We start from the raw sequence: 13,388 nt of genomic DNA, 5'->3' as shown, positions 1-13,388 counted from the left end.
CCCCCCGAAGGACGAAGAAGCCCGACGAACGCGCGAAAACATTTAGAGAGGCCGAGCAAGCACCGGTTAGCGCGAACGCAAATAACAAGCGCAACAGGCAACTTTCGAGGGACATACTTTTCGCAACAAGCTTCCACTAGGAAAGCACAGGCAACTCGTTCGAACGTCAAAGCCAACCAAATGGCAATTACCCGAGGGACAGCTTTTCGCAAGGCACCTTCCACTGGGGAAGGGCAGACAACCCGAAGGCGAGTCGAAGACAACCTAAAGGCGATCACCCGAGGGACATGGAGGAATGCACCAGTGGAGTTCGCTGCACAGGCAGGGATCCCTCCAACTCGCACAAACCGAACACAACTCACGCGCCACGACGTACACTGTGCACCAGCCCCCCAAAACGAATCACCCCCCGAAGGACTAAGAAGCCCAACGAACGCGCGAAAACATTTAGAGAGGCCGAGCAAGCACCGGTTAGCGCGAACGCAACTAACAAGCGCAACAGGCAACTTTCGAGGGACATACTTTTCGCAACAAGCTTCCACTAGGAAAGCACAGGCAACTCGTTCGAACGTCAAAGCCAACCAAATGGCAATTACCCGAGGGACATGCTTTTCGCAAGGCACCTTCCACTAGGGAAGCACAGACAACCCGAAGGCGAGTCCAAGACAACCTAAAGGCGATCACCCGAGGGACATGGAGGAATGCACCAGTGGAGTTCGCTGCACAGGCAGGGATGCGTCCAACTCGCACAAACCGAACACAACTCACGCGCCACGACGTACACTATGCACCAGCCCCCCAAAACGAATCACCCCCCGAAGGACCAAGAAGCCCGACGAACGTGCGAAAACATTTAGAGAGGCCGAGCAAGCACCGGTTAGCGCGAACGCAAATAACAAGCGCAACAGGAAACTTCCGAGGGACATACTTTTCGCAACAAGCTTCCACTAGGAAAGCACAGGCAACTCGTTCGAACGTCAAAGCCAACCAAATGGCAATTACCCGAGGGACAGGCTTTTCGCAAGGCACCTTCCACTAGGGAAGCGCAGGCAACCCGAAGGCGAGTCGAAGACAACCTAAAGGCATCACCCGAGGGACATGGAGGAATGCACCAGTGGAGTTCGCTGCACAGGCAGGGATCCCTCCAACTCGCACAAACCAAACACAACTCACGCGCCACGACGTACACTGTGCACCAGCCCCCCAAAACGAATCACCCCCCGAAGGACTAAGAAGCCCGACGAACGCGCGAAAACATTTAGAGAGGCCGAGCAAGCACCGGTTAGCGCGAATGCGAATAACAAACGCAACAGGCAACTTTCGAGGGACATACTTCTCGCAACAAGCTTCCACAAGGAAAGCACAGGCAACTCGTTCGCACGCCAAAGCCAACCAAATGGCAATTTAACCGAGGGACATGCATTTCGCAAGGCAACTTGTACAATTACCCGAGGGACATGGCATGCTTGCCAAGGCCGTGGCATGACATGCTGCTGGCCAAGGCCGGGGCATGCCATGCTGCTGGCCGAGGCCGTGGCAAGGCATGCTGATGGCCGAGGCCGTGGCAAGGCATGCTGATGGCCGAGGCCGTGGCGTGGCATGCCATGCTGCTGGACGAGGCCATGGCAAGGCATGCTGCTGGCCAAGGCGTTGGCATGGCATGCTGCTGCTGACCAAGGCTTGGGCTTGCCATGCTGCCGGCCAAGGCCGCGGCATGGCATGCTGCCGGCCAAGGCCGGGGCAGGGCATGCTGCTGGCCAAGGCTTTGGCATGCCATGTTGCTGGCCAAGGCCGTGGCATGGCATGCTGCTGGCCAAGGCCGTGGCATGGCATGCTGCTGGCCAAGGCCGTGGCATGGCATGCTGGCCAAGGCCGGGGCATGGCAAGCTGCTGGCCAAGGTCGTGGCATGGCACGCTGCTGGCCAAGGCCGGGGCATGGCACGCTGCTGGCCATGGCCGTGGCATGACAAGCTTGCCAAGGCCGGGGCATGGCGTGCTGCTGGCCAAGGCTTTGGCATGCCATGTTGCTGGCCAAGGCCGTGGCATGGCATGCTGCTGGCCAAGGCCGTGGCATGACATGCTGGCGAAGGCCGGGGCATGGCATGCTGCTGGCCAAGGCCGTGGCATGGCATGCTGCTGGCCAAGGCCGTGGCATGGCATGCTTGCCAAGGCCAGGGCATGGCATGCTGCTGGCCAAGGCTTTGGCATGCCATGTTGCTGGCCAAGGCTGTGGCATGGCATGCTGGCCTAGGCCAACGTGCCACCGCCACCACCGCGGGCCGCCACTCGACGCATCCCGTGCTTGGCTATGTAGTTTCGATGCCACAAGCCAATGCCACAAGCCAAGCGATGGCATGTGCCAAGCGCCCGCCTAGGCATAGGCGTGGCCTGTGGCCTGGCCATGCTGGCCAGCCTTAAGGGAGGTGCCCCCCCCCTTATAATAGCCTGTTAAGCCCTTTTCAATCTGGCAGGAGGAAACATCAACCATGTTTGAGGAGTCATAATGGGGTTTTTTTAAAAAGTAATGGTTTTTTGCCAAAACTTTCAACATGAAAGTTGTATGAAATAATTTAATACACCATAAAAAAAATTATAAAAAAATATTTGGCCACCGGAATATTTTATTTTAATTTATTTCAATTTTAATACTTAAAAAATAATAAAAATTACTAAAAATACTTAAAAAATTCTAGAAAAATTCCAACAATTATAAGATGAGGCGCTAGTAATTATAGTAATTTTTTCAATTATTTTTTTATTTTTTATTTATTTTATTATAATTTTTATGTGTAAATAAATAATTAAAAAGCCCAACGAACGTACAAAAACTCTTAGAGAAACCGAGCAAGCATCGGATAGCTCGAATGCAACAGGCAACTTTCGAGGGACATACTTTTCCCAACAAGCTTCCACTGGGGAAAGCACTAGCAACGTGTTCGCAAGTCAAAGGCAACCAAACGGCTATTACCCGAGGGACATGCATTTCGCAGGGCAACATATACGCAAGTCAAAGCCAAACCAAATGGCAATTACACGAGGGACAGGATTGCTTGCCAAGGGCGTGGCATGCGATGTTCTAGCCCAAGGCCAAGGCACGCCACGCTGCGGGACAAGGCCGTGGCAAGACATGCGGCTGGGCTTGGCCTTGGCATGGCATGCCGCTGGCCTTGGCTGGGCAGCGTTGGCCTTGGCATGGAATGTTGCTGGCTTCGGATGGGCTGCCTTGGCCTTGGCCTTGGCCTTGGCATGGCACGCTGCTGGCCTTGGCCTTGGCATGGCATGCTGCTGGCTTTGGCTGGGCTGCCTTCCCCGGGCCATGCCATGCTGCTGGCCTTGGCCTTGGCATGGCATGCTGGTGGCTTTGGCTGGGCTGCCTTGGCCGTGGCATGGCATGGCATGCTGCTGGCCTTGGCCTTGGCATGGCATGCTGCTGGCCTTGGCTGGCCTGCCTTCGCCGTGGCATGGCATGCTGCTGGCCTTGGCCTTGGCATGGCATGCTGCTGGCTTTGGCTGGGCTGCCTTGGCCGTGGCATGGCATGCTGCTGGCCTTGGCCTTGGCATGGCATGCTGCTGGCTTTGGCTGGGCTGCCTTGGCCTTGGCATGGCATGCTGCTGGCTTTGGCTGGGCTGCCTTGGCCTTGGCATGGCATGCTGCTGGCCTTGGCTTGGCATGGCATGCTGCTGGCTTTGGCTGGCCTGCCTTGGCCGTGGCATGGCATGCTGCTGGCCTTGGCCTTGGCATGGCATGCTGCTGGCTTTGGCTGGCCTGCCTTGGCCGTGGCATGGCATGCTGCTGGCCTTGGCCTTGGCATGGCATGCTGCTGGCTTTGGCTGGGCTGCCTTGGCCGTGGCATGGCATGCTGCTGGGCTTGGCCTTGGCATGGCATGCTTGCTGGCTTTGGCTGGGCTGCCTTGGCCTTGGCATGGCATGCTGCTGGCCTTGGCTTGGCATGGCATGCTGCTGGCTTTGGCTGGGCTGCCTTGGCCGTGGCATGGCATGCTGCTGGCCTTGGCCTTGGCATGGCATGCTGCTGGCTTTGGCTGGGCTGCCTTGGCCTTGGCATGGCATGCTGCTGGCCTTGGCTTGGCATGGCATGCTGCTGGCTTTGGCTGGCCTGCCTTGGCCGTGGCATGGCATGCTGCTGGCCTTGGCCTTGGCATGGCATGCTGCTGGCTTTGGCTGGCTTGCCTTGGCCGTGGCATGGCATGCTGCTGGCCTTGGCCTTGGCATGGCATGCTGCTGGCTTTGGTTGGGCTGCCTTGGCCGTGGCATTGCATGCTACTGGCCTTGGCCTTGGCATGGCATGCTGCTGGCTTTGGCTGGGCTGCCTTGGCCTTGGCATGGCATAGTGCTGGCCTTGGCTTGGCATGGCATGCTGCTGGCTTTGGCTGGGCTGCCTTGGCCGTGGCATGGCATGCTGCTGGCCTTGGCCTTGGCATGGCATGCTGCTGGCTTTGGCTGGCCTGCCTTGGCCGTGGCATGGCATGCTGCTGGCCTTGGCCTTGGCATGGCATGCTGCTGGCTTTGGCTGGGCTGCCTTGGCCGTGGCATGGCATGCTGCTGGCCTTGGCCTTGGCATGGCATGCTGGTGGCTTTGGCTGGGCTGCCTTGGCCTTGGCATGGCATGCTGCTGGCCTTGGCTTGGCATGGCATGCTGCTGGCTTTGGCTGGGCTGCCTTGGCCGTGGCATGGCATGCTGCTGGCCTTGGCCTTGGCATGGCATGCTGGTGGCTTTGGCTGGGCTGCCTTGGCCTTGGCATGGCATGCTGCTGGCCTTGGCTTGGCATGGCATGCTGCAGGCTTTGGCTGGCCTGCCTTGGCCGTGGCATGGCATGCTGCTGGCCTTGGCCTTGGCATGGCATGCTGCTGGCTTTGGCTGGCCAGCCTTGGCCGTGGCATGGCTTGCTGCTGGCCTTGGCCTTGGCATGGCATGCTGCTGGCTTTGGCTGGGCTGCCTTGGCCGTGGCATGGCATGCTGCTGGGCTTGGCCTTGGCATGGCATGCTTGCTGGTTTTGGCTGGGCTGCCTTGGCCTTGGCATGGCATGCTGCTGGCCTTGGCTTGGCATGGCATGCTGCTGGCTTTGGCTGGGCTGCCTTGGCCGTGGCATGGCATGCTGCTGGCCTTGGCCTTGGCATGGCATGCTGCTGGCTTTGGCTGGGCTGCCTTGGCCTTGGCATGGCATGCTGCTGGCCTTGGCCTGGCATGGCATGCTGCTGGCTTTGGCTGGGCTGCCTTGGCCTTGGCATGGCATGCTGCTGGCCTTGGCTTGGCATGGCATGCTGCTGGCTTTGGCTGGGCTGCCTTGGCCTTGGCATGGCATGCTGCTGGCCTTGGCTTGGCATGGCATGCTGCTGGCTTTGGCTGGCCTGCCTTGGCCGTGGCATGGCATGCTGCAGGCCTTGGCCTTGGCATGGCATGCTGCTGGCTTTGGCTGGCCTGCCTTGGCCGTGGCATGGCTTGCTGCTGGCCTTGGCCTTGGCATGGCATGCTGCTGGCTTTGGCTGGCGTGCCTTGGCCGTGGCATGGCATGCTGCTGGCCTTGGCCTTGGCATGGCATGCTGCTGGCTTTGGCTGGGCTGCCTTGGCCGTGGCATGGCATGCTGCTGGCCTTGGCCTTGGCATGGCATGCTGCTGGCTTTGGCTGGGCTGCCTTGGCCTTGGCATGGCATGCTGCTGGCCTTGGCTTGGCATGGCATGCTGCTGGCTTTGGCTGGCCTGCCTTGGCCGTGGCATGGCATGCTGCTGGCCTTGGCCTTGGCATGGCATGCTGCTGGCTTTGGCTGGGCTGCCTTGGCCGTGGCATGGCATGCTGCTGGCCTTGGCCTTGGCATGGCATGCTGCTGGCTTTGGCTGGGCTGCCTTGGCCTTGGCATGGCATGCTGCTGGCCTTGGCTTGGCATGGCATGCTGCTGGCTTTGGCTGGCCTGCCTTGGCCGTGGCATGGCATGCTGCTGGCCTTGGCCTTGGCATGGCATGCTGCTGGCTTTGGCTGGCCTGCCTTGGCCGTGGCATGGCTTGCTGCTGGCCTTGGCCTTGGCATGGCATGCTGCTGGCTTTGGCTGGGCTGCCTTGGACGTGGCATGGCATGCTGCTGGCCTTGGCCTTGGCATGGCATGCTGCTGGCTTTGGCTGGGCTGCCTTGGCCTTGGCATGGCATGCTGCTGGCCTTGGCTTGGCATGGCATGCTGCTGGCTTTGGCTGGCCTGCCTTGGCCGTGGCATGGCATGCTGCTGGCCTTGGCCTTGGCATGGCATGCTGCTGGCTTTGGCTGGGCTGCCTTGGCCTTGGCATGGCATGCTGCTGGCCTTGGCTTGGCATGGCATGCTGCTGGCTTTGGCTGGCCTGCCTTGGCCGTGGCATGGCATGCTGCTGGCCTTGGCCTTGGCATGGCATGCTGCTGGCTTTGGCTGGGCTGCCTTGGCTGTGGCATGGCATGCTGCTGGCCTTGGCCTTGGCATGGCATGCTGCTGGCTTTGGCTGGGCTGCCTTGGCCTTGGCATGGCATGCTGCTGGCCTTGGCTTGGCATGGCATGCTGCTGGCTTTGGCTGGCCTGCCTTGGCCGTGGCATGGCATGCTGCTGGCTTTGGCTGGCCTGCCTTGGCCGTGGCATGGCTTGCTGCTGGCCTTGGCCTTGGCATGGCATGCTGCTGGCTTTGGCTGGGCTGCCTTGGCCGTGGCATGGCATGCTGCTGGCCTTGGCCTTGGCATGGCATGCTGCTGGCTTTGGCTGGGCTGCCTTGGCCTTGGCATGGCATGCTGCTGGCCTTGGCTTGGCATGGCATGCTGCTGGCTTTGGCTGGGCTGCCTTGGCCGTGGCATGGCATGCTGCTGGCCTTGGCCTTGGCATGGCATGCTGCTGGCTTTGGCTGGGCTGCCTTGGCCTTGGCATGGCATGCTGCTGGCCTTGGCTTGGCATGGCATGCTGCTGGCTTTGGCTGGCCTGCCTTGGCCGTGGCATGGCATGCTGCTGGCCTTGGCCTTGGCATGGCATGCTGCTGGCTTTGGCTGGGCTGCCTTGGCTGTGGCATGGCATGCTGCTGGCCTTGGCCTTGGCATGGCATGCTGCTGGCTTTGGCTGGGCTGCCTTGGCCTTGGCATGGCATGCTGCTGGCCTTGGCTTGGCATGGCATGCTGCTGGCTTTGGCTGGCCTGCCTTGGCCGTGGCATGGCATGCTGCTGGCCTTGGCCTTGGCATGGCATGCTGCTGGCTTTGGCTGGGCTGCCTTGGCCGTGGCATGGCATGCTGCTGGCCTTGGCCTTGGCATGGCATGCTGCTGGCTTTGGCTGGGCTGCCTTGGCCGTGGCATGGCATGCTGCTGGCCTTGGCCTTGGCATGGCATGCTGCTGGCTTTGGCTGGGCTGCCTTGGCCTTGGCATGGCATGCTGCTGGCCTTGGCTTGGCATGGCATGCTGCTGGCTTTGGCTGGCCTGCCTTGGCCATGGCATGGCATGCTGCTGGCCTTGGCCTTGGCATGGCATGCTGCTGGCTTTGGCTGGGCTGCCTTGGCCGTGGCATGGCATGCTGCTGGCCTTGGCCTTGGCATGGCATGCTGCTGGCTTTGGCTGGGCTGCCTTGGCCTTGGCATGGCATGCTGCTGGCCTTGGCTTGGCATGGCATGCTGCTGGATTTGGCTGGCCTGCCTTGGCCGTGGCATGGCATGCTGCTGGCCTTGGCGTGGCATGGCATGCTGCTGGCTTTGGCTGGCCTGCCTTGGCCGTGGCATGGCTTGCTGCTGGCCTTGGCCTTGGCATGGCATGCTGCTGGCTTTGGCTGGGCTGCCTTGGCCATGGCATCGCATGCTGCTGGCCTTGGCCTTGGCATGGCATGCTGCTGGCTTTGGCTTGGCTGCCTTGGCCGTGGCATGGCATGCTGCTGGCCTAGGCCATGGCATGGCATGCTGCTGGCCTAGGCCATGGCATGGCATGCTGCTGGCTTTGGCTGGGCTGCCTTGGCCGTGGCATGGCATGCTGCTGGCCTTGGCCTTGGCATGGCATGCTGCTGGCTTTGGCTGGGCTGCCTTGGCCTTGGCATGGCATGCTGCTGGCCTTGGCTTGGCATGGCATGCTGCTGGCTTTGGCTGGCCTGCCTTGGCCGTGGCACGGCATGCTGCTGGCTTTGGCTGGCCTGCCTTGGCCGTGGCATGGCTTGCTGCTGGCCTTGGCCTTGGCATGGCATGCTGCTGGCTTTGGCTGGGCTGCCTTGGCCGTGGCAAGGCATGCTGCTGGGCTTGGCCTTGGCATGGCATGCTTGCTGGCTTTGGCTGGGCTGCCTTGGCCTTGGCATGGCATGCTGCTGGCCTTGGCTTGGCATGGCATGCTGCTGGCTTTGGCTGGGCTGCCTTGGCCGTGGCATGGCATGCTGCTGGCCTTGGCCTTGGCATGGCATGCTGCTGGCTTTGGCTGGGCTGCCTTGGCCTTGGCATGGCATGCTGCTGGCCTTGGCTTGGCATGGCATGCTGCTGGCTTTGGCTGGCCTGCCTTGGCCGTGGCATGGCATGCTGCTGGCCTTGGCCTTGGCATGGCATGCTGCTGGCTTTGGCTGGGCTGCCTTGGCCTTGGCATGGCATGCTGCTGGCCTTGGCTTGGCATGGCATGCTGCTGGCTTTGGCTGGCCTGCCTTGGCCGTGGCATGGCTTGCTGCTGGCCTTGGCCTTGGCATGGCATGCTGCTGGCTTTGGCTGGCGTGCCTTGGCCGTGGCATGGCATGCTGCTGGCCTTGGCCTTGGCATGGCATGCTGCTGGCTTTGGCTGGCCTGCCTTGGCCGTGGCATGGCATGCTGCTGGCCTTGGCCTTGGCATGGCATGCTGCTGGCTTTGGCTGGGCTGCCTTGGCCGTGGCATGGCATGCTGCTGGGCTTGGCCTTGGCATGGCATGCTTGCTGGCTTTGGCTGGGCTGCCTTGGCCTTGGCATGGCATGCTGCTGGCCTTGGCTTGGCATGGCATGCTGCTGGCTTTGGCTGGGCTGCCTTGGCCGTGGCATGGCATGCTGCTGGCCTTGGCCTTGGCATGGCATGCTGCTGGCTTTGGCTGGGCTGCCTTGGCCTTGGCATGGCATGCTGCTGGCCTTGGCCTGGCATGGCATGCTGCTGGCTTTGGCTGGGCTGCCTTGGCCTTGGCATGGCATGCTGCTGGCCTTGGCTTGGCATGGCATGCTGCTGGCTTTGGCTGGGCTGCCTTGGCCTTGGCATGGCATGCTGCTGGCCTTGGCTTGGCATGGCATGCTGCTGGCTTTGGCTGGGCTGCCTTGGCCTTGGCATGGCATGCTGCTGGCCTTGGCTTGGCATGGGATGCTGCTGGCTTTGGCTGGGCTGCCTTGGCCGTGGCATGGCATGCTGCTGGCCTTGGCCTTGGCATGGCATGCTGCTGGCTTTGGCTGGCGTGCCTTGGCCGTGGCATGGCATGCTGCTGGCCTTGGCCTTGGCATGGCATGCTGCTGGCTTTGGCTGGGCTGCCTTGGCCGTGGCATGGCATGCTGCTGGCCTTGGCCTTGGCATGGCATGCTGCTGGCTTTGGCTGGGCTGCCTTGGCCTTGGCATGGCATGCTGCTGGCCTTGGCTTGGCATGGCATGCTGCTGGCTTTGGCTGGCCTGCCTTGGCCGTGGCATGGCATGCTGCTGGCCTTGGCCTTGGCATGGCATGCTGCTGGCTTTGGCTGGGCTGCCTTGGCCGTGGCATGGCATGCTGCTGGCCTTGGCCTTGGCATGGCATGCTGCTGGCTTTGGCTGGGCTGCCTTGGCCTTGGCATGGCATGCTGCTGGCCTTGGCTTGGCATGGCATGCTGCTGGCTTTGGCTGGCCTGCCTTGGCCGTGGCATGGCATGCTGCTGGCTTTGGCTGGCCTGCCTTGGCCGTGGCATGGCATGCTGCTGGCCTTGGCCTTGGCATGGCATGCTGCTGGCTTTGGCTGGCCTGCCTTGGCCGTGGCATGGCATGCTGCTGGCCTTGGCCTTGGCATGGCATGCTGCTGGCTTTGGCTGGGCTGCCTTGGCCTTGGCATGGCATGCTGCTGGCCTTGGCTTGGCATGGCATGCTGCTGGCTTTGGCTGGGCTGCCTTGGCCGTGGCATGGCATGCTGCTGGCCTTGGCCTTGGCATGGCATGCTGCTGGCTTTGGCTGGGCTGCCTTGGCCGTGGCATGGCATGCTGCTGGCCTTGGCCTTGGCATGGCATGCTGCTGGCTTTGGCTGGCGTGCCTTGGCCGTGGCATGGCATGCTGCTGGCCTTGGCCTTGGCATGGCATGCTGCTGGCTTTGGCTGGGCTGCCTTGGCCGTGGCATGGCATGCTGCTGGCCTTGGCCTTGGCATGGCATGCTGCTGGCTTTGGCTGGGCTGCCTTGGCCTTGGCATGGCATGCTGCTGGCCTTGGCTTGGCATGGCATGCTGCTGGCTTTGGCTGGGCTGCCTTGGCCGTGGCATGGCATGCTGCTGGCCTTGGCCTTGGCATGGCATGCTGCTGGCTTTGGCTGGGCTGCCTTGGCCATGGCATGGCATGCTGCTGGCCTTGGCCTTGGCATGGCATGCTGCTGGCTTTGGCTGGCGTGCCTTGGCCGTGGCATGGCATGCTGCTGGCCTTGGCCTTGGCATGGCATGCTGCTGGCTTTGGCTGGGCTGCCTTGGCCGTGGCATGGCATGCTGCAGGCCTTGGCCTTGGCATGGCATGCTGCTGGCTTTGGCTGGGCTGCCTTGGCCTTGGCATGGCATGCTGCTGGCCTTGGCTTGGCATGGCATGCTGCTGGCTTTGGCTGGGCTGCCTTGGCCGTGGCATGGCATGCTGCTGGCCTTGGCCTTGGCATGGCATGCTGCTGGCTTTGGCTGGGCTGCCTTGGCCTTGGCATGGCATGCTGCTGGCCTTGGCCTTGGCATGGCATGCTGCTGGCTTTGGCTGGCCTGCCTTGGCCGTGGCATGCCATGCTGCTGGCCTTGGCCTTGGCATGGCATGCTGCTGGCTTTGGCTGGGCTGCCTTGGCCGTGGCATGGCATGCTGCTGGCCTTGGCCTTGGCATGGCATGCTGCTGGCTTTGGCTGGGCTGCCTTGGCCTTGGCATGGCATGCTGCTGGCCTTGGCTTGGCATGGCATGCTGCTGGCTTTGGCTGGCCTGCCTTGGCCGTGGCATGGCATGCTGCTGGCCTTGGCCTTGGCATGGCATGCTGCTGGCTTTGGCTGGGCTGCCTTGGCCGTGGCATGGCATGCTGCTGGCCTTGGCCTTGGCATGGCATGCTGCTGGCTTTGGCTGGGCTGCCTTGGCCTTGGCATGGCATGCTGCTGGCCTTGGCTTGGCATGGCATGCTGCTGGCTTTGGCTGGCCTGCCTTGGCCGTGGCATGGCATGCTGCTGGCTTTGGCTGGCCTGCCTTGGCCGTGGCATGGCATGCTGCTGGCCTTGGCCTTGGCATGGCATGCTGCTGGCTTTGGCTGGCCTGCCTTGGCCGTGGCATGGCATGCTGCTGGCCTTGGCCTTGGCATGGCATGCTGCTGGCTTTGGCTGGGCTGCCTTGGCCTTGGCATGGCATGCTGCTGGCCTTGGCTTGGCATGGCATGCTGCTGGCTTTGGCTGGGCTGCCTTGGCCGTGGCATGGCATGCTGCTGGCCTTGGCCTTGGCATGGCATGCTGCTGGCTTTGGCTGGGCTGCCTTGGCCATGGCATGGCATGCTGCTGGCCTTGGCCTTGGCATGGCATGCTGCTGGCTTTGGCTGGCGTGCCTTGGCCGTGGCATGGCATGCTGCTGGCCTTGGCCTTGGCATGGCATGCTGCTGGCTTTGGCTGGGCTGCCTTGGCCGTGGCATGGCATGCTGCTGGCCTTGGCCTTGGCATGGCATGCTGCTGGCTTTGGCTGGGCTGCCTTGGCCTTGGCATGGCATGCTGCTGGCCTTGGCTTGGCATGGCATGCTGCTGGCTTTGGCTGGGCTGCCTTGGCCGTGGCATGGCATGCTGCTGGCCTTGGCCTTGGCATGGCATGCTGCTGGCTTTGGCTGGGCTGCCTTGGCCGTGGCATGGCATGCTGCTGGCCTTGGCCTTGGCATGGCATGCTGCTGGCTTTGGCTGGGCTGCCTTGGCCGTGGCATGGCATGCTGCTGGCCTTGGCTTGGCATGGCATGCTGCTGGCTTTGGCTGGCCTGCCTTGGCCGTGGCATGGCATGCTGCTGGCCTTGGCTTGGCATGGCATGCTGCTGGCTTTGGCTGGCCTGCCTTGGCCGTGGCATGGCTTGCTGCTGGCCTTGGCCTTGGCATGGCATGCTGCTGGCTTTGGCTGGGCTGCCTTGGCCGTGGCATCGCATGCTGCTGGCCTTGGCCTTGGCATGGCATGCTGCTGGGTTTGGCTTGGCTGCCTTGGCCGTGGCATGGCATGCTGCTGGCCTAGGCCATGGCATGGCATGCTGCTGGCTTTGGCTGGGCTGCCTTGGCCGTGGCATGGCATGCTGCTGGCCTTGGCCTTGGCATGGCATGCTGCTGGCTTTGGCTGGCCTGCCTTGGCCGTGGCATGCCATGCTGCTGGCCTTGGCCTTGGCTGCGGTTGTTATCACTAGACGTGCGTTGCGTGCGAAGGCGTGCAAAGGCGTGCGCGACCATGCGCGCAACACGCGCACCGTGGTCAAAAAGACCACGCGCGCGGTATTCGCACAGGCCACGCTGCCCACGCCGCGGGCATGCCAGGCCAGGCTGCCCTGGCCGGCTGCATGCCAGGCCGCCCAGGCCGTGCGCATGCCTGGCCGTGCTGCCCAGGCCGGCTGCATGCAAGGCCGCCCAGGCCGTGCGCATGCCATGCCGTGCTGCCCACGCTGCGGGCATGCCAGGCCGGCTGCATGCCAGGCCGCCCAGGCCGTGCGCATGCCATGCCGTGCTGCCCAGGCCGGCTGCATGCCAGGCCGCCCAGGCCGTGCGCATGCCATGCCGTGCTGCCCACGCCGCGGGCATGCCAGCCCGGCTGCATGCCAGGCCGCCCAGGCCGTGCGCATGCCATGCCGTGCTGCCCATGCCGCGCGCATGCCACGCCATGCTGCTCTAGGCCGCGCCCAGGCCGCGCAAGGCCGCGCCCGAGCCGCCCAAGGCCGCGCCCAGGCCGCGCAAGGCCGCGGTCCAGGCCGCCCAAGGCCGCGGCCGAGCCGCCCAAGGCCGCAGCCCAGGCCGCGGTCGAGCCGCAGTGCATATAACCCAAGGCCGCAGCCCAGGCCGCGCCCAACATGGGGCGTACCTGACACTGCCTGGCCCTGGGCAAGGGAGGTGCCCCCCCCTTATAATAGGCTGTTAAGCCCTTTTCAATCTGGCAGGAGGAAACATCAAGCATGTTCGAGGAGTCATAATGGGGTTTTTTTAAAAAGTAATGGTTTTTTGCCAAAACTTTCAACATGAAAGTTGTAGGAAATAATTTAATACACCATAAAAAAAA

The sequence above is a fragment of the Camellia sinensis genome, chromosome 14 (assembly GCF_055761805.1).
Source record: "Camellia sinensis isolate YWXY chromosome 14, ASM5576180v1, whole genome shotgun sequence".
Taxonomy (NCBI): Eukaryota; Viridiplantae; Streptophyta; class Magnoliopsida; order Ericales; family Theaceae; genus Camellia; species Camellia sinensis.
This window is presented reverse-complemented; position numbering follows the sequence as displayed.